At 42.9% G+C, this 25,379-nt stretch overlaps 1 protein-coding gene across 6 annotated transcripts in view; it reads right to left on the minus strand.

Moving 5' to 3' along the window:
• GPRIN3 (GPRIN family member 3) overlaps window positions 1–25,379 on the minus strand; it is a 95,966-nt gene that overhangs the window by 30,710 nt on the left and 39,877 nt on the right. For 2 of the 6 annotated variants that reach the window (XM_054065913.1, XM_054065914.1), the window contains one exon: window positions 9,318–9,507. The gene's annotated coding sequence lies outside the window, so the exon portion shown is untranslated. Of the gene's footprint in view, window positions 1–4,431; window positions 4,591–9,120; window positions 9,257–9,317; window positions 9,508–16,060; window positions 16,132–25,379 lie in introns of those variants that run through there. The other 4 variants (XM_054065912.1, XM_054065915.1, XM_054065909.1 and 1 more) reach the window with 4 other exon arrangements.

The raw sequence follows: 25,379 nt of genomic DNA on the forward strand, positions 1-25,379 counted from the left end.
GTAGCCCTTTTCTTTTTTTTACTGTTTGCAAGAGTGAACTGTGCTCTGATACACTCTCAAAGGCTTTTCCTACTGGAAGGTAGTTTAATTTCATTCAGAACAAATCCAGAACTTGTTTTCTCCCAGTAAATATTATCAATCATTGTTTTGTTCTGACTCTTAGAAAGGCGATGTTTACCTAAAGGACCCCTAAAGGATGCATAAGACCAAATATATCATCGGTTTAGACATCTTGTCACACAGTATTGACACTTATGGTTAGGGCACCCAATTGTATCCAAGATTAATACAGAAACAATCCTGGGTAACTTTTGTTACATTTCTAACCCTCCATAATAATATAAAAGTACCACCATAATGAGTATCAAAGTACTGCCAGTAACAACGTAACTAATCTTAAAGAATTTTGCACAAATAGGACCAGTTCCTAACTATGTATGGCAGGTATGAAAGTTTTATCAGCTATGAAGTCGTTACACGCCATTAGCTAATATCAGCTCTTAATCCAAGATTGCTCTTAAATCCACAAGGACCATAGATTTAGCCTATATCCCACCTCTGCTTTTACTGTGGGGTTATAAATTAAGAAATTATGTGCCGCTAGAAGCACAGTCATACAAATTACAAAATTATACTCTGTCTGTAGCTGTAAGACTACGAGCAGCCTGCTTTTACTCCTACAACCACGATAATTTCACAAACAAACTGGAGACAGGATGTTGTTCTTTATATAATTATGTTCTCCTTAGTGTCAACTGCATCTGATGAAGGGGATTTATGTTGTTAAAAATAAAGGTGGCACTAGCAGTTGTAGGACCCAAATTTGACGAATTTTACTACTCCCAACCTATTTTGCTAATGAACTCCATCTAACTCTAACCTAGCACTTGCTGGACAGTGCAAAAGAAGATAGTGAAAAAGACTATCTTCTGTCTGTCCTGGCCTTGTAGGATTAACTAACAGCCACTGTCCTTAATGTTGGGTTGACCCAAGATATTCATCATTACTCAAGTATGTATAAGTTTTGGGACCAGTCATCCTATAGAAATATATTCACGCTCTTCTGACTGCAAAATGACTTGAAGATGCAACCTTGAGAATGGAAAGCATGTTTTGGAAAAACTCAGAGAAACTAGCCTGATTAGTCTGGAGGAGAGAAGCTGAGTTTGAAGGAGGAAAGACAGTTCCCAGGCAGTAAAATTTCAAAATTTCATGTTGGAGGGTTATAGAACTATATAAACAATTGATAAACAGTTCCTAAGATGCTGATACCATCCTGTAGAAAATTCACCACAATTTTAGAGCTCATAGTGTTACCCTATTTGATTTTCAGACCTTTTAAGGGTATCTCATTCATCTGTCACTGTTTTTACTTTTAAGACAATTAGGTCACTCTAAAGGCTGAAACCTGCTATCTTCAGTCATGCAAACAAACCTTACTCACAAGGATTGTCACCTCACATCATGGGATGGTCTGCACATACAGACCTTTTGGATCTTTCTTACATCACCCTCCCCTACAGCACATTAAGGTCTTAGACAGAATAAGTCGAGGTGGTTAACACCACTCCACCACACCTTCCAAAAACCCCCACACTAAATCCAAAAAAGCCAACCAAAGAAAAAACCCACCACCACCAGAAAAAGCCTACTTCAAAGGGCTTTGTTATAATATTTTCTATGATCTCCCACAGCAGGTTCCTTCAGACTACTCAGTCTCACCCTTTCAGTCCCCATTGAGCTAATACATGCTACCGGAAAACTTGACAACATCCTGTTAAAAATACTCACCTCTGGTCCATACTCTCAGACACTGCGCTTTCTAAAGAGAGCTATAATACTAGGTTTAAGTAGACTTTGGTCTAAGTAAACCCTGCAAAATTCAACTTAAAGATTTGCAACATAATGACAATATATGCATCAGCTTAGATGTCATACCCAGCAGTGGCATTTACAGTTCTGTACAACAGGAAAGCAAATCTCTTTGTCTCTTACCAACAATTACAGGCACAGCTGAATGAAAGCTGTTACGAAACCACTTCACTGTAATGGGCACTTTCAGTTTGTATCTTGCTCAGTATAACTTCTCCCCTGGTAAACTTTAAATAACTTTAAGGTCATCTGGAGCAATTGCTACCAAGAAGAAAGACTGTTTTAGCACATAAGTCCCAGGAAGAAAACTCAGCTGACTTCTGGAAGGAGAAACATCAGAGCTCTATTGTCATTCCTGAGCTGCAGAATCCTTGGAAGTGAAGTGATAGGAGGAGGCGGAGGAGAGGAATCTGTTTAATACAGGCAGATCCAAAGTTATGCATGTAGGAAGATTTAATTTAAATGCTCCTTACAGGACAGGCCATCTGAGAAAACCCTGGCTTGCAAAGAAAAGCAGGGATCAGTGCACGTAGTGAACAGAAGTTCCCACTGTGTAATCGTGGGAAAGGAAAGATCTTCCCCTTGGGTGAATAGACAGGGGAATACTGAGCATGAGGGTATTATCTCCACACGTGACATTAATGTGAGCTTCCCTGGAATCAATTGTGTAGTGCTGGTGGCCAGTGAGGACAACAGTGGGGGCTCAGAGAAAAGCAACTGAACTGTTCCTCTTTAGGAGCATCTACATTCCAGGGAGAGACCAAAGGAGCTCAGCCTATTTATCTCATCAGAGACAACGTTAAGTGGCTACTTAATTACTGCCCTTAAACACTTGAGCAGAGAGAGACGATCTGAAACTAGATAGTTATTTAATCTGACAGACAAAGACATTACAGGATCCAGTGGCTAGAAGATGAAGTCAGGAAAGTTCAAAGTGGAAAAAAGATGCCAGCATTTAACAAAGAGATTAACAATCGAAGCCAATTACCCAGGAATGTGGTAAATTCCCCATCGTAGGAAGTCATTAAATCAAGACTGTTTGAAGAGGCTGGCGGGCCAGACCTCGGACTTGCTGGGGAATAGACTATGATGGAAGAGGTTAGACTATGGGATCATAATAATTCCTTATGACTGTAATAAATCCACCAGCAGTATTGTTATCTTCTCCTGAGCGGAAAAGAAGGATGAAGGAAAAAAGCATTAATGAAGCCAAGGCCTGTATGAGGCACAAAAAGTAAGCTGATCCATAGACAACACAAGACACAGACTGGCAGTTGGCAAGATCATCTATAGGTTTGTCACTGACTTCAGCAGGAAGAAGAAAAGGATGCTTAGGGATTTGTGCCCAACCTTAACACGTCAAGGCAGGCCGCTCAACGTGCCTCTAGCGAACAGGCAGCGCGACGCTAATGTGGGCGAGCATCCCTGGGTGAGCTGTCAAGGCGTGCAGTCACTTGACCCCAATGTCCCAGCTCTCAACCTGCGCGGACCATCCTTCCTCTCTGAACTCAGCACCCCCAAGAGCGTGTTTTCGGGAGCCTTGGGTTTCATGGACACCGCTTCAGCCACATGCCTGTGTCCTACAGCTTCGACCCAGGGAGAATGTGGGAACCTGGGGGATGCCCTTTCACCCTGAACCCCACACCGGGGAGGCAGAGAGCAGGGGGCAGGGGGTGCACCCCATGGCAGTGACCACTGGGGCACCTTCCATGCTGTGACACCGTGGGCACGTTGCCCTGGTGACTGCACCACTGCCATGGCCACTGCACCGTGCATCCTCCCAGCCCTGCCTGCTGCACCTTATCATTATCATTATACACACACACGTATTTATATACATATATATGAATACATATATACACATATATATATATTCTTCACGATGAGGGTGGTGAGGCACTGGCACAGGTTGCCCAGGGAAGTTGTGGATGGAAGTGTTCAAGGCTAGGCTGGATGGGGCCTCGAGCAGCCTGGCTTGGTGGGAGGTGTCCCTGCCCATGGCAATGGGGTTGGAACTGGATGGGCTTTAAGGTCTCTCCCAACCCAAACCATTCTCTGATTCTATATATTATACATATAGATACATAAAAATGATAAGGTGTCCTCCGCATTATTATTATACACATACAATACAAACATATATATATTATACATCTATATGTATAATAATGATAAGGTGTGTGTATGTATGTGTGTGTATATATGTATTTATATATAAAGTTTTCCGTGCTCGCGGACACGCGGGAGCCAAACCCGCTTCCAAAGAGCTCAGAAATGAGCAGAGGATCACCGAGGACCCGTCGGAGCCGACCCAGCCCGGCTGCCCCCGAGGGACCACTCTGCGGGGCATCTCCTGGCCGCGGAGACGGGCACGGCTCCGCACCGCACCCCCGCCGCCGGCATCCCCGCGCCGGGCACGGCTCCGCACCGCATCCCCGCCGCCAGCAGCCCTGCCGCGCCCCGGGCACCTGTCCTCGCACCGTCCCCGCTCCTCTCCCGCGCCGATAAGCCCTGCTGGAGGCGTGTGTGCGGAGATGCTCCCGCTCCCCCGCCTCTTACCTCCTTGGCGGCGACCGGGGAGCCGCGGTCGCGCCGCGGGCAGGGATGACCTTGCGGAGAAATTCATCATCCGGGCAGGAAAACAAGCCCTTCCTCGGGGTGTGCGGCGGCGAGAGGAGGAGGAGGACGAGGAGGGCGGGCGGAGGGAAACGAGGGAGGAGGGCTTCGCTGGGGTGGCCCTCCCCGCCGCGGGGGGCAGGCGATTCGTGCCGGCTGCGAAGAGGCAAGCGAGGGGCTCGGGCTGGGAGGAGCCGGGGAGCCCGCACCGCCGCCCGGGCAGCCCGCAGGCGGCTCGGGGAGGCGGGGAGCGCCCGGGCTGCGGCTCCGATCCGTGCTCCCCCCGGCGGCCGGAGCGGGGGCAGCTCCTGGGGGGCACTCGGCACCCTCTGTCGGCGTTTCGCCCCTGCACCCCCGCCTCAAGCCCTCCCGAACGCGGAGGGCAGGTGTCGGGAATGCATTTGCAGCTCACGCCAGGCGCACCCCAGCTCTCTCCTGGCTTTTATAGCCCGGGGAGCTGGAGGCTCCTGCATCCCCCCAGGAGCACGGGGCTGAGCAGGGACCCTCCGCAGCCCTGCTGGCTCTGCGCTGCTTTGCTCTACGAGCCGCCCTTTGCCAGCTCCTGCAACAAAACCACACGCCGAAGCTGCTTCACGGCGGAAGGGCTGGAGCTGCGCATCCCCGATCCGCTAATTCCATCCGCTTTTGCTAGTCCTGCGTGTGTCAGCTCGGGAAGCGTGCCTGCAGGGAGCTGTCGAGGCGCCTCGTGAGCCTTTTGCCTGCGGAGTTGTAGGGATTTGCATGTGGCATTGCAGTGTATGCAAATGCGGATCAGCTCCTGTCAGGCTTTCGACTTGTCCTGGTGTTTTTGACAGGCAAATTAGGCTCCCTGCGTGGAGCGCTGCCCTGTCCGCCCCAGCGAGCCGTCAAAAAAACCCCAAAGCCAAACACAAATCCAAGCAAAACTATTAGCAGCAAAAGACGTTTTGGGTTAGGACTCACAATTGCCTGGAAATCTTTGATCTGAACTACGTTTATTCCCACCAGTGTGGAATTTTATCTCTCTTTGCTGCAGTCACAGGAAATGGTTCAGCAGAGCCTGCAAGATTCAAGTCAAATATAGGTTTTCAGCCAGGAAGGTTGTAACTCTTCTACCTTCTTTTAAGGATAAAAGGGAGGGTGATTTCGAAAACTGTAGGACGAGCTGTGAGGAGAACTCTATTGCAGTATGGAAAAGATTGGGGAGGCAAAGAACAATTGACTGGAGGACCTAAGGAAATATTTTTTCTCTCTAATCATCATAAATATCAATGAATCATGTTCCCTTGATCCATATGAATGGACCCATATATTACTTGCTGCTCTGCAAAGCACTCTGAGGCTCATTTATTTATCCTGAATGTCTTTGACTCATGGCTTAAGTGAAAAACATCTTACATTTCCCATTGTGGCATATGTGATTTGGTCCTCAGCAGTGGCCAGTAAATTCAGCACATATTTATGTAATAGTCATTCCTGAATGTGGCTTTCTGACAGTTATTTAATCATGGAAAATTTAAGAGGTATTTTCAATATTTACCGGCACTAACCACTTTTCACATGCCAAAACTAAACTGGCAGTACTCTTAAAAGCCTGAACATCCCAAACACAGGGGAACCTCAGTGGAGTGGAGGAGAGTGGAAAGAGCAGCAGACTTTATCAGGAAAGGGACAAAAATTTACAACATTAGAGCAGCCAGGGGTTCCTGGTAGCATTTATTTACTTTGTTCTCTTTATAATCAGGCTACATTTTTTTGGTGCTCTGGAGGGCTGTACAGAGCCAGGTCCTCACCCTGGTCATGTCTGAGTCAGAAATATGAGGTCGAATTAGCAAACAGAATCAGTGACCTATTTTTAAAGAAGCATTTCCAAACTTCCTAGAATTAACCCTGCTGCCATCAACATTACTACAGTGAAGCTTCCCCTTTTTTTGTTGAAGAAAAAGAAAGGCTGCATGATGCAATTTTCTTTTGTCAGTAATTGTACTTCTATGAAGAAGTAGCTGTAGGCACTTAGACTTTGTTGCTACAAGGACTTCACAGGACCTCAAGGGCTACTCAGCAGTGTAGTTTTCCTAAACCTTTTAAACATAAGATTCCTTATTTGGATTCTTAAGAAAGACCCTTTCTGTTAATAATATCACCCTTTAGATACTAAAATCACAATTTTGGCACTAGTTAACTGAATTAATTCTGCAAGATAGCCAAGCTTCTTGTGTCCTTTAATGTAGTTTTAAGAGCCCACTGCCATTTTTTCCTTTCTGTATCTTTCTCCCCATGTTCAAATTATTGAAAAATGTTAACGCCGCTGCCGTAACCAGCAACCTTCCTGGCCCAGGAAGAAATAACACATTACAGGAAGGTGAGAATCAGGCTTGTCTCCGAAACTATTTGCAAGGAATTTCAGCTGTATTAGTGTATATAGCTAATACTTTCCTCTTCTTTGGAAACCTACTTTGAGATTAATTGAAGTGGAAACATGGAATGATTTTCAAAGGGATCCAAGAGAGGCGGTTAACCATCCAGCCTTGAAAGTCACAGCAATAATAATCATATACATTCAGCTGGAAAGGCTGGGAAGCCTTTGTATGGGCTATTGTACACTTCCTATTTTAGGGTTGTAAAGCACCTTCAGAACAAGTGGAGGAATCAGTCCCAGCACCTGCCAGAAAGGAGCAACTGTAATTCTGAGGTGGAAACAAGCGGGCTTGGTAACTTTGTTTGCTCCAAGCCCCTCCATGCTCATGCACTTCAAACTTAGCGCCTGAATGTTTTCCTGATGGGTTCAGATAAACATCTCCTTCTGTCTGTATTGAGAATACCCATGCTGCTCTCAGCAGTCATGGCTAAGCACTGGTCCTACTTATTATCATCTGATGGACAAGGAAATCCAAGAGGAAGAAATGCAATAATATGACCGAAATACAGCTCAACTAATAATCCCTTCTCCATGCCCAGTAGGGCATGGATGCTTTTGTTTCCAAATGCAATAATGATGTAGGAAAGATGAGAAGAGGCATCAGAGAGACTCAGATCATTGTAGAAACTGGTTAAGGTAATGAAGTGCCCATGTGCCCTCAGGGCATTGCCACTTTATTTATGAATTCTTCTTATGTACATGTTTTTCCCCCTACATCCTTTTCTCTTCACTGAACCACAGCCTACCATAGAACGGTTTCATTTGGTACATCATGCAATATTGGTATATATGTATACCGAGACCAGCACATAGATTGTTGCTTAGCTTTAAGCACTGCACTTAGCACTTACTAAAGCCAACAGAATGTGCTTAAAATTAAATGAGTGCATAGATCTCAATAATAACAAGAATAATAAAGAATTAAACCTTTTAAATTTGCTAGTATTTACCACGGTGAAAGCATAAATTTAACTGTAGAGGGATTATCTTTTGATATATATTAGGGCAGAGCTCAGAGCAACAGGAGCCTAGGTTTTCTCAGAGCTGCTAGAGTACAATTAATCATCAGAAATGACAACCGCACTTCTACAGCGCCTTTGAAGTTTGAATGTATTAAGACCTTATATTTAAAGTATTTCACCATCTGGCTAAAAGAAAGTTCTTTACTGTAACTGAGAACATAGAGCTGGTGACTTTTTAAAATGAGAAGTGGTATAACTTGTTGAGAAACTATCATAGTTTCTTTTACTTCAATAGCGATACACAAGTTTACATTGATGTGGATTAGACTTGTTGTTTATTGCACTGCTTCCACCATATTTCTCAATATATTTTCAGTTTTTATGACATGGACACCAAATTTAAATTCTGTAGAAACCTTTTTTTTTTTAATGCAACATCTTTCATATCTTCTTTAGGAAAAGGAGATATGAATACTTCGAAAAGTAATTAAAAGCAAAACTTTTCCCAGGCAAAACTCCATCTGGGAGTATATTAAGCTGAAGAGAGCAATGAAGACCAAACTTGTGAATACAATCATTTAACATCTATAGTTTTGTGAAGGCACTTACACCTTTGCTCCCCATTAATGCAAAAAACAAGTGAATGAGTGGATAAACACATTCATTTTGGCCTGGGAACTGAGCCAAAAAAGGTATGAGTCCTCTGGTATGATGCCTGCAGTCAGCAGCTGTACCATTAGAGATGAATATATCGAAGAAGAAAATCATACACGAAGTGACATAATGCATGCATTTTGTGATCGTGCACTTTCCGTATGACCAGCAGACTGGAGCAATATTCATTCCACGTGTTACACAGCATCACCCTCTTCCTTTACCTCTCACATACCTAATGGGCTGTACTGGGCATCTCACAAATGGACGCGCAGTTCAGACACAGTAATAACACTCTTGGATCATTAGACTGGGACTGATAACACAGTTTATGGCTAGAAGGAATAGGTCCTATAGGTTATGTTACCTTCAAGAATGTTTGCCTTAAAAATTATGGTATTTATAAAAAAACAGGCATATAAAGAAAACTGCATGGAACAAATCATATGCTCTTGTGAGTGAACGAGGTATTTGGGCTGTTTTTCTGTTTCACAGTGCTTCTAAAATGCTATGAATCCATATACTAGTTGCTCTATCTCAAGCAGCTATGTAAAATTTCAGCTGAAAATATGCAAGTATGTGAATTTCTACAGCCAAAGAAAACATCTTTGGCCTTACCATGCATCTTTTCATAGTTTTTGCTTCTGACTGTGCCATAAAGGTCCTCATGGGGATCTTTGACCACCTTAATGTATACAGGAGTGACAACACAGCAGGGCACAGGTAATCCTGGAGATTCTTGGAGTGCATCAACTTCTTCACCGGAATGAGAGAGAAGCCAATGAGGAGAAGTACTCATTGGACCTCATACTCACCAACAACAAGAGGCTCACTGGGGTTGTGAAAGTGAAAGGCAGCCTTGGCTGTAGTGGCAATGAGATGTTGGAGTTTGGAATCCTGAAGGGAAGGAGGAGGGTAAAAAGCAAGCTTACAGCTCTGGACTTCAGGAAAGCAGAGTTTGGCATCTTCGATCGTCTGGGTGGTAGAGTTCCATGAGGTAAAGTCCTGGAAGGAAGAAGGACCCAAGAAAACTGGTTAATATTCAGGTAGCACCTCCTTCAGACTTCAGGGTGGTTCATCCCAACAATGAGGGGATTGGGCAAAGTGCCAGTAGGCCTGCATGGATGAACAAGGAGCTCCTGGCCAAACAGACACAAATAGGAAGCATACAGAGGGAGGAAGCGAGACCAGGTAACCAGAGAGGAATACAGATGCATTGTAAGAGCATCCAGGGAGAAGTTAAGAAAGCTAAAGCCCAACTGGAGTTGAATCTGGCTAGGAATGTCAAAGACACCACAAAGGGCTTCTCTGGTGCATAGATAACAAAAAAAGGAGACTAGGGAAAATGTGGGCCAATTGCTGAATGAGATGAAGGACATGGAAAAGGCTATAAGAATGCCTTCTTCATCTCAGTCTTTACTAACAAGATAGTCCTTCAGAAATCCCAGGTCCCAGAGACCAGGGGAATTCTAGAGCAGGGAAAATATAACATTGGTGGGTGAGGATAAGGTTGGAGAATAATTAAGCAGACTTGACATACAGAGGTCCATGGGCCCTAATGGGATGCACCCACAACTGCTAGGGGAGCTAGTTGATGTCACAGCAAGGCCACTCTCAGTTATCTTCCAATGCTCATGGTAACTAGGAGAAGAACCTGAAGGCTGGAGGAGAGCGAGTGTCACTCCAGTCTTCAAGAAGGAGAGGAAGAAGGACCAAGACCAGGAAGCCTCAGTTCAGTCTTTGGCAGGTGATGAAGCAGCTACTCCTGGAAACTGTTTCCAGGTGCGTGAAGGGTCAGAAAGTCATCAGGAGAAGCCATCATAGCTCCCCCAAGAGGAAGTTGTGCTTGACCAACTTAATAACCTTTTATGGTGTATTAACCATAATGGCTTGGTAAATGAGGAGAGAGTAGTGATTATTGTCTACCTAGAGTTCAGGAAGGCTTTTGATGCTGACTCCACTAAGATCCTTATAGAGGAGACAATGAAGTATGGGTTTGATGAGTAGACAGTGAGTTGCATTGAATAGTGTCTTAACAGCCATGACCAGAGGGTGATGATCTAGGTATGGAAGGAAGTCTAGGTATTGGCCAGTCACTAGTAGTGTAACCCAGGGGTGAAGACTGGGTTAATACTGTTAAACATTCTCATTCATGATCTGGATGATAGTGCAGAGTGCACCCTCAGCAGCTTTGCTGATGACACAAATCCAGTAGGAGTGGCTGATACACCAGAGTCATGGTGCTATCCAGAGGGACCTGGATGAGCTGGAGAAATGGGCTGATGTGAACCTGGAGCATTTCAGCAAGGGGAAGTGCATAACTGTGCCTAGGGAGGAATAACCTCAGGCACTGGTACGTGCTGGGGCTGGCCATCTGGAAGGCAGCTTAGCTGTGAGGGTGACCAAGCACTGGCATAGTTGCCCAGAGAGGCTGTGGAGTCTCCATCCTTGGAGATATTCCAAAGCCATCTGGATATGGTCCTGGGCAGACTGCCTTAGGTGGCCCTGCATGAGCAGGGGGCATGGACCAGAGAACCGGAGGTCTGTTCCAATCTCTAGAATGTGTGATTTTGTGATTCCTTTGGCATAATGGGAACCTTTGGTCAATGTGTTGTGACACTTAATGTTTTCACTCTTAGTGTGAAAGCACAGTTCAGTGTGATGAATACATTCATCTATTTCCATTTAACACATATTCAATATATGCATTATTGCAATTCTAAATGTAAAACAGACCACAAAAAAAAAATAACCTTCTCCCTTCTCAACAAATTAAGACAAACCATTTGATGAGTCAGTAATTTATACTGTTTACCTCCTTCTATGTCAACAAAACTGAGATCTGGAACAACACATAATCATAATGAGGTGATCTATTACGTACTCACCGCATGGTATTCTGGTGCATATTCAACTGTAATGATGTCAAATAAATGACTGGAAAACCTATCTGCTCAGGCAACCACTGCTTACTGGGAACAATAAATTAAGTTAATGTAGCATCAGACACATGGGGTCTCCGGATTCAGGCCCTGTCTCTACTTAAATTGTATTGACTGTATATATCAAAAGCCTTTAACACTTTTAAAATTTCATGAAAAAAGAAAATCAGCCAGGGATACTTTTAAGGAGAGGTTGTGAGTGCTGAAGGTTAAATGTAAATGAAATACTCTCCCAATACATTTCTGTTATGTGGTACCACTCAGCAGCTTGTGCATTTGCACTGAGTTTAAGAAACTGTTTGTGGGCCTAGTTCTGCCTACTGTCTTGGCTGTGTAAACTGTTATTCCAGAGGGGAAAATCCCTTGGCAGGGCTACGGCAACTACTTTCATACTTCCACATTTTTTTGCACAAGGTGGGAACTTCCCCTCATGCTACCAAAGGAATCATTCCCCCAACAATTACCATGGCTGTTTATGGCTCACAGTTGCCTTCCCCACAATATGGATTTTTATGGTGATTCATACAACAGGCAAGATGAAAAGCAGGTGTAATAGGTACTTGTAAAGTGAGTAGATGAATGATGGAGAATAAGTACCATGAACAGTAAAGAGTGGAGATGAAAAGAACCAGAGAGAAGCAGAGGCTTTTGATTAAACATAAAGAATATAATAAACTCAAGAATAACTAGGTAGACCATAGGTCGGTCTAGAAGCAGATGCCCAAAAAGGAAAAAACATCTGGAATTAAATTACCTGTTAATATGATCCCTAAACACATCAGTACTACATTGGAACACAAAGCCTTACATTCATTCCAGGGAGCTGATAAAACAAAAGAATCAACTTTTTCTCCTTCCTGCATGTATTTGCCAAATTTCACTAGAATCCTTCTGGCTTATGGTCTCAAGTATCCATGATGCAACTGTGCATTTTAAAGCAACATTGCTGGTTATCACCTTTAAATTTGCTGGTGCCCCCGTTATTCCTGAATTCTATATTAAAAAAAATCTTATTTACTTTCTCTTGGACATTCTTCATGTTGTTATATTTGTCATCATAATCTAGCTGTCAGTCATCTACCTATTATGTTGTTTAATCTAAAAAAAAAAAGAAGTAAAATCTTTCCTTTTTTTTTTGCCTTTCTCTGCATCTATTACACGTTTTGCCCAGCCATTGGTCTAATAACGTTGCTGGTATCAGAAACAGGTAGTAACAGCTCTATTTATCTGAACAAATGTGCTTAGCATAGCTGTTTCTAGAAGGTAAGCTTGATCTTTTCAAAAAGCTTGTTTTGCTTATTTTTTTTCCTCTTTTTCTTACTGTAGAAGTAACTATCTCTGCTTGATCTAATCAACTGATTTTACAGTTTCTTTGTTCAAAGTAGGTCAGGCCCAGTCTTCTGTTTCTCAGGATGATGTTCTGTTTAAGCTTTCTGTATTTTGTAAGCATGCTATGAACAGCTCAGCCCATTCACATTGGACATCGTTATCTACAGACTCAGCCGGCCCTGTTCAGAGGCTGCCCAAATGGCCACTCTCTACTTTCCCAGTGGGCTCTTGCAGAACAGGCATCACCGTGGAGCTCACACTGGCTTAGTTTCACTTGAATGGACAAGGCTTGCCTGGGAGTTTCTTCCTCCCTCTTTTTCCTTGTAACTCTTTTTGCTAGGTTGATTTTTCATTGTCCCTTGGTTACCGCCCCTTTTAAAGCCCTTCCTCGCTACAGGGACCATCCAAACCCTGTCACTAACACCAAAGCTTGATTCATTCAAGCCAGGAATGAACTGATCCATTTGGGATATGCGGAGGGCGCATTCTATATGACTGCTGCATTTTTATGACCTATGAACCTATGGAAAGTATTTTGAGATGAGCTTTCTGCAGAACAGACCATCATCATTTTCCATGCAAGTTCAATCAAAAAACAAGTCCATTTTGGCCGTTGGTGAATTGCATTAGGTGTATCAGCATGGTTATCATAAGGTGTTTTGCCTGCATATTCTTTAAAGATATTTTTTTCCTCTGGAGTCTGGTACATACCCCCAGAACAGGAGCTAGTCAAGGCTCAGTTATTCATATGTAGATTTGGAAGATATGTGTTTCATGGCTGCAGTGCAAGAAGACATTTTCCTGTAATTCCTAAGGAAATGTATAGGTAATAAATATCGTCTTTGAGTTCAACACAATTAACACTGAAGTCTCTAGGTGATTTCTTACTGGTTTCAGTGGACAATGCAAAAACCAATGAAATAAGTCACAGATGGCAGATGAAAAAGTGTTTTACTGTCCTTTTAAAGTCAATATCCCTTTTAACAATTTCAGAAGAACTTCGTCTTGTCTTTGAGCTAAAAAATCTTCAGAGTTTTGTTAACAAAGGAAAAGGGACAAGGAGACTAGCTGAAACTAATTCTAATCATTTTATATTATCTTGCCTAGTGATAACATATTTAAATGCTGTTCAGCATGGAACAAAAAGGTAATTTTTGCATCTACATCTAATGGAAATTAAATGTCACATTGCTTTATGACAGGAGCTTTGATTAAGTAGCAGCATTCTGAACTCAGAAACTGATGATCTGTGAGTTTAACTCAGCTCTAGAAGGCTGTTATTTTAAAAACCACCAAGGCTTGTTTTTTCTTCTTCTCAGTATATTTCTCTAGAATCCACTGTCAAGAAATTATACTCTACAGGTGTACATTACAAGTATTTACTACCACACGTTATTGGCTTTGACCACATTTGTTAGTCTTCTTGCTACACAGAGCTAAGGAGACCTCATGCTCAATGTCATTTCAGGACTTGCAATCTTTGTTATCTAAGAATGTATTGGATACGTAGCATTAGGAATAGTGCATGAATGAATGAATGAATGAGTGTGCATTTGGATCAGTTTGGAAAGCTAAACTGCAATCCAACACTGTGCCTTCCTACACTTCCTAGTACTGTGACTACCTGTATACTAGGTGAAATGTAGCTGTGATATTTGACATGTGCTGTGGAGTTTTTCCTTTCCACGAATGTTGAGTTTAAATAGTGCTGTGACAAGATTGGAGGAACAACAAAAAATGAGAAAGCAATATTCTCTCCAATATTCAAGACATGTCAAAATATTCAAGACAAGTCAAAAGGAAATGCTCAGAGTAGATTTTCCCCTTTATTCCATTTCTGAATTACAAAACATCCCACTTCCATAGGACAACCGTAAGTGACCTTTCCTCTGCCAATTCTGTCCCATCCCATCATTTGCCTGCCTGAATCCAGTAACAACTTCTGTCCTTTCCCTTTGGAACAGGTAGTATATGAGGCATATAGTAGGGAAGATGTTCTAACCTCTTCTTTTAAAGACAGCATTGAAGCTTTTCTCAACACATATTAATCTTCTCACCTGGCCATGAATGCAAATGCACTTTACAATGTAGCTTGCCAGACATATCTGTTGGAACAATCATAAAATCTCTCTCCTTCAGATAGCAAAGGTAAGACAATTTTCTTGCTGAAGGTCGGTTGAGCATTTCAAGCATATTTTGGGTAATAGTACAAGAAGAAAAAATATTTAGCTGTAGGCTCCATGAAATAAAGTCAGGCACTATATCTAAACAAATGGCTTCAGTTTTTTCGTCCATAGTATAACAGTAACAAATATTAATGCTTATGATGTACCTGATCAAAAAACCCACCATGTGTGAATTTTGCTATATTGATCTCAGGAAGCATTGGTGAGATTAGTCAGGAAAGATTCTTGCAATTATGCTTAGGTACTAATAGTGGTGAAAGCTCACAAAATTCTAGAAAGACATGAAGTTTTACAGAATACGCTGTCTAGAAAACACAAGCTTGGATATGCCTTTCATTTACTCCCTTAAAAGTCTTATTTGCCGTTCTTCATACTTAAATACTTAGTACTACTACACGTAGCTGAAGAGTGTTAAGATCGAAGTTATGTGTGTGGCCAAAGGCATTAAACTGCACTTGCTGACGACATCAACAACACTGAGACCCCAGCACATTAAGAGCAAAACCAAACCAAAACTAATCCCACCAATCCTCTCATCCCACCCCACCCCCCTTCCAAAAAAAACCCCAAACTACCCAAAACTGTAAAATAGAAACAAATTACTTAGATGGCTATCTGAGAAGCTGGAGGCGTCACTACAGTCTACAAGTGAGTCACCAGAACATTCCCAATTGGCATAGAAATGTGAATATTTTGGAACTAGAGGACTCTGAGTGTCTCATTGTGCATTTGGGTATGAACTTTTCCTAGGCTAACAAATGGCTAAAGCTAGCTCAAGTGCTTTGGGAAAGAACTTTTTTTTTTTACAAATCTGAGAAAGACAGAAATGGTTCAGTGTTTGGGGCACTGGATTCTGACATTATTTTAAATCCGTTTGAGCAGGAGCAGAGCCCTCCTTTATGACTTAGTCAAACCTTTAGGACTTTAGTTCTCTTTACAGGACAGCTGCAAAAAGAAATCCATAAGCACAGGGGAGATGCTCAAGAATGACAGAATTGGGAGCTATTGGGAACAAAGGAGATAGCTGTCTGGAAAATAGGGCTACTGGGGTTTCCAAAATCTTTTTCTTCTTTGCCAAGCCTGCAGTAGAGTAGGACGTACCTGAGTACTATGATCATCAGAGGTGACAGAGGGGACGCAGTTTAGGTTTGCTTTTTCAGAGCTGGTATTGTCTGAAACAGCAAGAGGCAGAAAAATCAGTAGTAGCCATATCATCGGTCAACTGTTTATAAAACCTGTATGTTTGATATTTGGAAGTAGAAGCTACCTGAAACCTGCTTCCTATACAAAATGGTATCTTTTTTTTTTTTTTAATAGGTAGGAGAATTTGACAGATTCTCTTGTGCTTTGACATTGCTGCCTACCAGGCAGATAGAGGAGAAGCCAGCGAGCTCAGGTTGAGGACTTCATGCATCTCTGTCCCAAAACAGCAGCTTGGTTTTCCCCATTCTCCCTGTGAAAAATCGACTGATCTCCACACCTGTTAAGCTTTTTTATACGCCTTTCTCTGAAAATGGTCATAAAGAACTAGTTTCTACTGTCTCTCAGGAAATAGAAATGTTAAAGGCAAAGTACTACAAGAGTGGCATGATTTGGTTTTTATATTGAGAAAATCTTTTTGAGATTCATAACAACAGCCTTGTTGGCAGTCTTATGCCCTGGCGCTTTGCAAAGGGAAACAATTCATTTGCCTAGACAGCAGAACAAGCATGGCAACATCTTTTCTGCTGTGCTATGAAGAAGTAGGTGCTGAGTATTGAGGTATACATATTGACATTATATTCCTTCATCAAATAGCACAAACAAAACTGTTTCACAGCTGGCAAAACCCTCTGGGCAGCCCAGTGGCTTTCCCCTAATCCAGTTGCCACTTCCTCCCAGTCTCCTACCTCTAGAATGGCAAAAAAATCCTCTCATTACTCTAAACCCACTATTAAATACACAAACAGGTCTTGCCCTTGTGAGTCTCCACCAGATCACATTTCCCTATAGTTGCATTGGGAATGACCTGAGACCACACGTGATGGCCCCTTTCACTCTCCCGTCCTTTCCCTACTTCTGCTAAATGCTTATGAGTCAGCTGCTGCTTTTTCTCTGCTGTCTTGGCATCCTGGTGGGATGACTCCAAAATTGGAGGCCTGGAACTAGTCCTGCCTTCCTGCTTCTCATCAGGTTCAGCTGGTGTGAGATCCTTGATGTAGTCACTGAATAGGATGCCAAAGTAGTGAGAGAATATCGCAAATTAACTTCCTATTTCCTCTACTGCTTCCATATCATAGATGAGAAACTGCAAAGCTCTCAGCTGTTATGGTCAGTGCTTTTTGTGGTTATACACACGGGAAATATATATACACACACACATACAATCTTCTAGGCTAGGGTTTAACATGCATAACTCCTAATGCTGTGTGACTGGGTGCTTCAAAGGAACCAGACCTCCTCATTTTTTTTGAAGTGCTTAGTCCCCCAGATATAACCATGTTGGATTTAATTGAGAGAATTATATCCATTTTGCCTGCCAGTGTGCACTGAGCTGATGTCTTGATCAAAGTGAGGCCAACTGGTAATACTGTAAGAAGCAATCATTATTAGTAAACTGAAATCAATGAACCGCTGGCAATTTATAATGGACAAGAATCTGCCTTCAGTGACAGAGAAAGCCTAAAAGCTGATCTAAATGGTCTGGTAAGACACGACAATCCTCAGCAGTCATAAAGCTGTCATAGTGGGCTGAAGCTGAAGCTCTGGGTTAGGTGGGCATCCCGGGGAGTCACAGAGCGACAATACAGCTACAGTGGCCCCTGATTGCTGCGGAAATCCCTGAGACATGAAGCAAATGCCTGCAACATCAAGTAGTCATGAAACTGCCCCTTCTTTTGTGGGGTATCATGAGCCATGAAGTGCAGAGGAACAAGGTAATGACATGAACCAGGGAAAAGGCTGTGAAAACACATGGAAGCCCAGCAAGAAAAAAAATATTTCTGAGTTTTCAAAACAACTGTAAATTTTTACTCTCTCTTGGTGTTGCCTCTTTGGAACACACAGAGAAAACATGTTTCTTACTTGCAGCAAAATAGTGTATTTTTATGTCACTGGGATAACAAACATTTTAAATTTATAGGGGTCTCTTTATATCAGCTCTTTGCCTAAGTACAAATCACTTTTACTCATTACAGGGGAAAAAAACCATAAATATGACTTGACATTCTCATCACCTACTCAGTTACCAACTAAAGGATTTACGGCATTGCTCTCTGGGAAACATTCTCGTAGTTAAGGGACTCATATAGAAAACCTCAGCTGTGAGGCAATCTTTTGTATGCGAGAGATGTAGGTAAAACTAAAGTAATCTCCATAAATCTATAGTATATTAACTGCCAGTTTGCAGAGGATGGATAGGACTCTGTTATTGTTCACTTGATTTGACATAACTACCATACAATGCATATTCTCCACAGCATGATATTTGAGACGCTTGTGGCCATATAAATTTACTAGAGGATGGCTTAATGCTAAAACCAGAATCTTTTAAGGTAGTGAATTCTTTGCTTAGATAATATTTTCTGTGTAATTGAACTATTGTTTTGTATTTCGTTATTTGCAGCTGTAGTTATTACAGTTTTACTCTAATTCCTTTTAACTTGCATTTATATGTAGAGGTACACTGCTCTCAGGAGACGTTGATACTCTGTTTCAGGAGTGACCACAGATTTTTTCTGCTGGGATGTCCCTAGTTTTCTAAGAGTGTGTGTTTACTTCACATTATTCCTGCTCTTCCTTGGAAGGAGTCACATTGCTCATTGGAAAAGCAGCCTGTGAGTTCTCTTCAGGACGGGAAATTTGGTTGTGACAAGCCTGGATTGGACTAACAGACACAAAGTCGCAGCCTGTAACAGATAGCGTACAGCTATTTCGACAATACAGGCAGTAGTAAAGCCTCATCCTTTGCAGGTTTTCTGGAAGAAACTGTGCGCTATGAAGAGCAACGAAGCTGCTGAGGGGGCTGGAGAACAAGTCTGATGAGGAGTGGCTGAGGGAACTGGGGGTGTTTAGCCTGGAGAAGAGGAGGCTGAGGGGAGACCTTATTGCTCTCTACAACTACCTGAAAGGAGGTTGTGGAGAGGAGGGAGCTGGCCTCTTCTCCCAAGTGACAGGGGACAGGACAAGAGGGAATGGCCTCAAGCTGCACCAGGGGAGGTTCAGACTGGACATCAGGAAAAAATTTTTCACAGAAAGTCATTGGGCACGGGCAGAGGCTGCCCAGGGAGGTGGTTCAGTCACCTTCCCTGGAGGTGTTTAAGGGACAGGTGGATGAGGTGCTGAGGGGCATGGTTTAAGGGAGTGTTAGGAATGGTTGGACTCGATGACCCAGTGGGTCCCTTCCAACCTAGTGATTCTATGATTCTATGATTCTACTTTTGAGCTCAGTACAGCATGAACCTTTTAACACGGACAAAAATAAACAGTAAATTTAGTAATTATTAGAGACAGTATTGGTAAGTCACCTTTTTCAGTAAATCTTAACAGGATTAATTTTTACTAAGGTGAATGAGTTTGTTATTGATTCTAATGGCAGTAGGATTATCTCCCTGTACACATTAAAATTGCCTACTATGCATATACACAGAAAGAATACATACAGTCAAGAGGAAAAAAATGTTAAAAATCTATTGATCTTAGCTGAAGAGCAGTATGTACTAGTCACACATGTAGAAAATTTACTCCTGCATTTTTTCATCTGATTCAACCCTTCTCTTTTTTTTTTGAGCAAACTGAGTTTTTTGCTGTAGAATAAATGACAGACTGCTGGGAGATTTTTCTAAGTGAGCCCTGGAAATTCTCATTGAGAGACTGAATGCTAGCTTCTTCCTGCAATCTCTCCTTTCTGACAGGAATTTCCATCCCCAGGTCTGAGGGAGGTAAGTATGCAATGCTTAAAGCCATCTTTATCGTGTAATACTCTGAAGCCTCAGGTGTTCAAGGTGACATTTCTCTGTGTTGACTTCATTGTGCACACAGTAACCTGCAGCACAGGAGTGGAATAGACAGATGGGGAGGTGGAAAAAATAGAGAAGTTATTTCCTGCATTATCTGCACAAGGAAAAGTCACAAGTCCATTTATGAATTCCTTGCAAACATTTGTTGGAACTTCATGCTGGATCATGCTAAGACCCCTTGTGAAACATGACTCTTTTCTGTTAGTTGTAACAAGTTTGTTGCATGAACTTCTTAATTTGTTCCTGTCAGACTTAGATATGCATTTGGCTGTTCTTGTTTTGATGTAGGAAGAGTGGCTATCTTGGTTTTTTTTGAACTTGTCTTGAGTGCTGAGGTTTTTCTCAGCATCATTGCAGAATTCTTCTGAGGAAGTCTTGGGTTGTTAAGATTTCTATCAAAGGTCACAGTGCAATCTACGCCTTTTGCAGAAGATCTTCTTCCTTCCAGGATGCCATACCTGGTTTGGACTCACAGTCTGTTGCTGTTCCTTCCTTTCTCAGCCTAGGTATAACTTTCTCTATCCCAATGTATACTCATCAGATGATTTTGACAAGTCTTTTGACCTACAAGCAAGCATCATTGTCACAGCAAGATGATGCTGACAAGAACTTCCTACTTTGCCTGCTTTCTCAGGAGCATGGCCTTCTGAAGCATCTCAACCAACACATAAGCAAAGAACATCCTGTTCTTTCCCTTAGCCACTAGTGACTCTTCAGCATCACTGACCACGAGCTTGCGCACATCCACCACTAGCTAAGTAATTCAATGGCTGCTGAGGGATATATTGAAAAAATTCAATTTGTCTTCTAGAAAGTGTATATTAATGAAGTGTGTCTATTTATGAAACTGCTTTAACAGGCAGCAGGAGAGTTGTTGAGAACTCCGCCAAGGGCAATGGGTGCAATTTACACTGCTAACAGAGGATATCACTCACAACTAGAAGAATAAATTGGATATCAGCAATGCACTGAATGACTCTTGAAATGTGGGGGAATAGAAGAAAAAGTAATATCTCAGTAGCATTAAAGAATCCATCAAAGAGTTTAAGGCTTTTTTTTTAAGAACTGTAACCAAAGCTTGATACCATTGTGCTCCCACTCTGGCTTAATGATTGGCAAGGCTTCTGCGATCTCAGTGTCATTGCTAAGAAGGGTCTTGGGTCCCTGAGCACAGTCAAAAGCAGATTCTGTTTAGTCTAATTTACTTATGTAAAGAGAAAAGTGAACTGAAGAGAAAAAACTATTTATTTACCAGGATGGATAAGAAGAGGCTAGAAAAATGAAAGCAGTATTCTCTCCTGTGTTCCTTTGCATGGATTAATCACACCATCTCCAGAGGCAGTCCCCTCCACATCACAGACAGGAGCCACCGCAGTAGAAGGGCACAGGGGAATTTACATTGCGTGTGCTTTCCTGCTTGTCCTGTGCTACTGAATGACCTCCATTAAGGGTGACCACAGTGCTGATAAGGACTTCTGGGTCACTGGGATGAGAAGGGTCTTGACACACATACCCTTTACCCTTGGGTACGTACAACTGGGTCAAGTCAGTACCACTCAGCTGGGCTTCCTAAGCAAGGCCAGCCTCTCTCAGAAAGACTTGTTTTTTCCCTCAGATTGAGGGGCTTCTCCCTCAGGACGCATACAGCCATCACAAACAGCGTTTTGCTCTCCAAAACTAGGAGCCTGGGTGCCTTCTCCCTGTTTGGTCATGCCTCTCACAGGCAGCAGGTGTTTTCTGGGTGGACCTCATGTTTCTGCCCTTCCAGGCCTGGGGGCACCACTGCGTCTTGTGCACAGATGTGAAAATGCTACCCCTGTTGCAGGGTACTGGGTTGAGTCTGCTGCAGGTCTGCACCAGAGAGTGACCCAGCCACCATGTTTTGCAGCCAGTCTAATTCCTAGACATCTGTTCTGAGGATGTGGTTCTGCTTGTTTCTGATTTATAACATTTGGACTTGGTTTTCCACTGAGTGAAGGCAGGATCAGGAACATGTCCTGAGGCTATACTCAAGCAATGCCCTAAGTCACGTTGTAACTTGTTTTTCAAAGAAAATGGCACAGATGGCCTAAACTCAGTCAAAGTGACTGCAAAGGGTTTGGCACCTTTAACACTATAGACTGAGACTAAAAAAACTCAGCACACCACCCTCTGGAAAAAACCCTTGATCACTGGTAATCATAGAATGGTTTGGGTTGGAAGGGACCATAAAGATCATCCACTTCCAACCTTCCTGCCACAGGCAGAGACACGTCCCACTAGATCAGGCTGCCCAAGGCCCCATCCAACCTGGCTTTGAACACTTCCCGGGAAGGGGCATCCACAGCTTCCCCGGACAACCTGTGCCAATGCTTCACCACCCTCATTGTGAAGAATTTCTTCCTAATGTCCTTCCTAATGTCTGATATAAATCTTCCCCCTTCCAATTTAAATCCATTCCCTCTCATCCTATCACTCCAGGCCCTTGTAAAAGGTCCCTCCCCAGTTTTCTTGTAGCCCCTTCTGGTACTGGAAGGTCACTATAAGGTCTGGTCGGAGTCTTCTTTTCTCCGGGCTGAACAGCCCCAGCTCTCTCAGGAACCCTCCTCTGGACCCGTTCCAGAAGTTCCATACCATTCTTATGTTGGGGATTCCAGAACTGGACACAGTACTCCAGATGGGGTCTCATGAGAGCAGACCTTGACCTGCTGGCCACGCTTCTTTTGATGCAGCCCAGGATACCGTTGGCCTTCTGGGCTGTGAGCGCATGTTGCTGGTTCATGTCGAGCTTCTCATCAATCAGTACCCTCAAGTTCTTCTCTGCAGGGCTGCTCTCAGTCACATCATCCTCCATTCTGTATTGAAACCACAGACTGTCTTGGCCCAGGTGTAGGACCTTGCTCTTGGCCTTGTTGAACCACATGAGTTTCGCATAGGCCCACTTCTCCAGCTTGTCCAGGTCCCTCTGGATGACAACCTGTCCTTCTGGTTTAACAAGTGCACCACTCAGCTTGGTGTCATCTGCAGACTTGCAGAGGGTGCACTTGATCTTGCTGTCTATGTCATCAATGAAATTATTAAACAGCACTTGTCCCAGTACGGACCCCTGAGGGACATCACTTGTCACGGATCTTCATCTGGACATGGAGCCATTGACCACTGCTGTCTGAATACGACCATCCAACCCACTCCTTATCTGTTGGACAGTCTGCCCATCAAATCCATTTCTCTGCAATTTAGCGAGAAGGATGTTGTGGGGGACCATGTCAAAGGCTTTACAGAACTCCAGATATATCACATCCATTGCTTTTCCCGTGTCCACTGGTGTGGTCACCCTATCATAGAAAACCACTAGGTTGGTCAAGCAGGACTTGCCCATGGTGAAGCCATGCTGGCTGACTTGGATCACCTCCCTGTCCTCCATGTGCTTTAGCAGAGCTTCTAGGAGGATCATTATCCTAGATTCCATGGTCTTCCCAGGCACAGAGGTGACGCTGACAGGCTGGTAGTTCCCAGGGTCATGCTTGCTACCCTTTTCAAAATGGGGACAATGTTGCCCTTCTTCCAGCCACCAGGGACTTCCCCTGACTGCCATGACTTTTCAAATATCATAGAGAGATATTTCACAATACATTAGAGCTCATACAGTCTTCAAATATTTAAACTTCTGTAAAATACTAACATCTCTAAGTGTTTCTAGTGAGGCCTCCTGTACATCATTTTTTTTTTGTTTGAGAAAATGTCATATCTGTATGTGGGAGAGTAAGGTGGAAATATTTACCTGGGCAGTTCTGTCAGATTTCTCTTGCATGTGCTAAGACTTGATGTGCCATCTTTGACTTACTGACTCTCCAGAAGTAAAAGAGAATGGAGAATTGAATGGAAACAAAGGAGTTAATTTCAAGTCTCTCATACAAAGGAGATGTAGTGTGTTTGTAGAGTAATCAACAAGTTATTTTTCCATATAGGTCAGCAGTGTGTGGAATTTTTTTCTTGCACTGCATGTGCTGTTTACTGACTCGTTTTAATCATGTTTCCACAGAGGATAGCAATATTCTTGCTTTCTACAGCCACTGAGCTCAAACTTAGCTCAATCTCTTCCAGGACTTTTCCCTGCCTGGATGTTGCAGGAGCAAGCACAACCATTTTAGACACATAAAATAAAATTGCAGAGAGAATTCAACAGGGAAAAAAAGTCAGTTACCTAAGATGATTTTCTCCCTTTATATGGATTTTCTGATCCTCATCCAACACAGAAGGCTCATACAGTAAAGGGTATGCAGCTGAACTATGTTTTTTTGCTGGAGAACTAATGCTGATCTAGCAAAGCTGAAGCTCATGGGGAATTCAAAGGGCACTTTCATGTAACCAGCTAGACCAGAACACTGTGCCTTCATCTTTATTTCATGATTTTATCAGTGCAGCTAGCACTCTCCCAAGCAATTCTTGGGCATGGTTGGCTGCCAGGTAGGATGCTCCAAGTCCACGACAAACAGGACTTTGGATACATTTATCTCATTGTGAAGGATACGCGAATTTACAAAATTCAATGGAGTTTGCTGTGTAACATTTGGCTTCATCAATCCTCAGAGGGGACATAGACACAGTCTTTGCTTGGGGGCTGCCAGAAGGGTGTGCAGGAGTGTAAGATTCAGGGCAGTTCACACTAGCCACGATCCTGCTTGCCTCCTCCCCTCCCAGTTGCACATTCCTGCCTCTCCCCAGACCATCATAAATACTCACTTGCCTCCACTGTGAGCTGGAACAGGCAATACCTATCTCTCCTCAAGTTATTAATTTTATCTGTACCAGCTCTCCAAACTATCTTACCACAAGTGCATAGGGACTGCCTGTCACCTGAAATGGGAAAGAAGAGTAAAACCTCCAGATCATACACTTGTCCTAGTCTTTTGTGGAACTGTACCTAAGTCATGGATTAGCTCCTAGTGCTTCTCTGCCACTTTTCTTTTCAACACTGATATGAAAACCAATTGTTTCTCAGTTCTGCTTCAGAAACAAGAAGTGGGCCTTTCAGTTTCTATAAATAAATGTCTTCTCACAACAAGACATCATACTCCAAGATGAAAATCAAAAGGAAAGGTGGCTTTTTCAAGGTTGGAAAGATTAATGAAATACTCTCATGGATCTTACCACATAGTGGTTACTATTGAAGCAAGGAACTTGGGAACATATAAAACCCAGTGGCCCTAGAAACACAGGTTATTTTGAAAAGGCTGAGTGGTCCCATACAAGAGAAGAACTCGTCATAGAGACTGTAAACTCATTTGGCACTCATTGTTCCTTATTCCATATCTGCATATTTGCACAAGGCTTTACCAACAAAACTTCATTCTCTGTTGCCACACAGAAAATACAGCAATACGTCACTGAGCAGCTGAACAGGCAAAGTCAGATTTCCTGCAGTGGAAGATAGGTAGATTGCT

This window comes from Cuculus canorus, chromosome 4, assembly GCF_017976375.1.
Source record: "Cuculus canorus isolate bCucCan1 chromosome 4, bCucCan1.pri, whole genome shotgun sequence".
Classification (NCBI taxonomy): domain Eukaryota; kingdom Metazoa; phylum Chordata; class Aves; order Cuculiformes; family Cuculidae; genus Cuculus; species Cuculus canorus.